This window comes from Gymnoscopelus microlampas (assembly GCF_963454915.1).
Source record: "Gymnoscopelus microlampas genome assembly, chromosome: 9".
NCBI lineage: Eukaryota > Metazoa > Chordata > Actinopteri > Myctophiformes > Myctophidae > Gymnoscopelus > Gymnoscopelus microlampas.
Window position 1 is genome coordinate 24,390,590 of NC_139946.1, and position 2,500 is coordinate 24,393,089.

General features: G+C 42.6%; 1 protein-coding gene across 2 annotated transcripts in view; it reads left to right on the plus strand.

The window, feature by feature from the left end:
* Positions 1 to 2,500, plus strand: part of trabd2b (TraB domain containing 2B) — a 121,183-nt gene that overhangs the window by 81,426 nt on the left and 37,257 nt on the right. The gene's annotated exons all lie outside the window — the stretch shown is intronic.

Below are 2,500 nucleotides of genomic sequence, written 5' to 3' on the forward strand. Positions count from 1 at the left end.
ACATTTTACTCTTTAAAATAAGTTCCGGGTTTCTTTCAGGTTTAACTCTGAGTCACGGGTCCATTTGGTTACATTTATACACTCATACATGGATAAATTAACACTTATCTTTTCACTGATTTTATTGTGTAGTAAATAATGACAACCACATCTGCATGTAGGTGACGTGAGGAAAATAAATGATGATTCACACTCCATTTTCCTTGGCGAAGTTGGCGTCCTACTGTTTTATGCCCAGCCGAAATAGGACCATAACCTCGTGAAACTGGGTGTGTTGTAATGCAGCATCATCCAGAATAAAGCAGTATAGTGTATTAGAACCATGTCACGACGGGCCCAATGTGAGCAAAAGCCTCGGCCCGCAGACTCAAACCAGATTTCAGCAGTGATGTAAGTACTCACATGTTTTACTTTAAGTAAAAGTATCAATACTGCAATAGTAGTAGAAGTCCTGCATAGAAGTCCCGCATTCAAAATGTATTTGAGTAAAAGTACAAAAGTATTGGCATCACAATGTACTTAAACTACTACAAGTAAAAGTACTCATTATACAGAATGTTTCATACAGTTTTCAAAAACATATACATATATATACATACATATAATAGCAGATCTGCAAGCTCAAAGCTGGTGAGCTTGTAGGGCTGAAAATCCACAAAGTAACTAGTAACCAAAGTTTTCAAATCATTGTGGTGGAGTAAAAGTACAATATATTTGCCTCTGAGATGTTGAGTGGAGTAGTAGAAGTGTGGAGTAGAAGGAAAAGTACTGAAAATTGGAAATACTACACCAAAGTAAAAAATACCTCAAGTACAGTACTTGAGTACATTTATTTAGTTACTTTACACCACTGTCGACCCCGCAGACTCAAACCAGATTTCAGCGCAGACTAACTGGTCCATGTGTCTGAGAGAGTTCACCATTACATCAACTCATCTCTCACAGCATCCTCGCCGGGACGATATGAGTTGACTTGTTGAGACAAACCAGAAGAGATGCTCAGTCAAACAAACTGTATACAACATGGAGACAGTCTCCAGCGGTGGTGGAAGAAGTACTTAGGATGTTACTTAAACAACCACTTCAACCCTCTAGTCTTCAGAGAACCGGACTTGAGTTACAACTGTACGCTTTTTTCTCCGTCTACGCCTAATCTCTTTGCAAAAAATAGCCGATCTACAAGCTTGCGACACAAGCTTGTAGATCTGCTGTTTTTGGTTCCCCCCAGAATAGGCATGCTGGGAGTGGTTAATACCACAATGGTGGTACAGCGCCAAACGTAAAAGTACTCATTTACGCAGAATGGCCCATTTTACACTCCTGTTATTGGATTGCAATTAGTAATGCATTAATGCGTTCTCCACTTTATATGATGCAGCTGGTAAAGGTGGGAGTTATTTAAATTTGTGCTGTTGGATACCTTAACCTATAATACATCATAATTATTGTTTTTCATTAATAGTGTAAATCCTGCTTAGTAAAAAGTACAACATGTGCTTCTGCAGATGTAGTGGAGTAGAATCATAAAGTATATAAAAAGATTAAGCGCTCATGTAAAAGTACCTAAACATTGTACCTAAGTGCAGTACTTGAGAAAATGCACTTAGTTACTGTACATTCCACCACTGGTTTCCAGTCTGGTGGTACCGTCTCCTCCTCTCCTGTCCACACCACTGAACCATGACACAGGGCTGTGGAGAAGGAGGAGGGGTCGGACAGAAGCAGGAAACATTAACGTGTCCTTTATAAGTTCTTTACGGCTCCCGTCAGAAACGGTCAGCGTTTCTTTTCGGGGGTGGGGCGCGGGTTGTGAACGGGGTAAGACGGATGAAAGCGCAGGCGGGTCGCGGCGCTGCGCTTGTTCCTCCTCTCGCTCCCACAGCACACGTAAAAGACTAGGAGCTGGGTGGAGGTGGAGAGGGCAAAGGAGAGAGATGAAGAACAGAGGAGAGGAAGTCGAGCGGTGTCAGGCACATCTCAGCCTCAAGTGGCAGGGTGGTAGTTATGTCTACAGCTGCTTTTGTGAGTCCCTTGAGTGCGGATGTTCTTAATATACGACAAAGTACAATCCTCAGTGTTATATTTATCTATATATACAATTTGAATCCTGCGCCATGTCGGTTGTCAGTATGTATGTATGTAGCCAGTGTGACGTCATATGACATCACGGTCGTGACATCACGATGAGACACGCCAGTGTGACGTAATCTCACGACAGCATGACATCACATCCTACCTATAAATAGGTAGGATGCACCAGTTCGACGGCTTCCATCCTCAACACAACCCACGCCGACGACCCTTTACACAAATAAACTGCTAACTTCATCTCCTGCGATTTCAACTATCTTTTCACATTGTACACCACTGCACACTCCCCACAGGTCTGCCATACCAGGTCTGAGTAATCACAAAGTGGGTTTTGGTCATTGGAGAGGTGATGCACGTCACCTCTTTCTGAAGTGGGTACTTTCAAAGCCTGCCGTGGATTTAGGAGAGC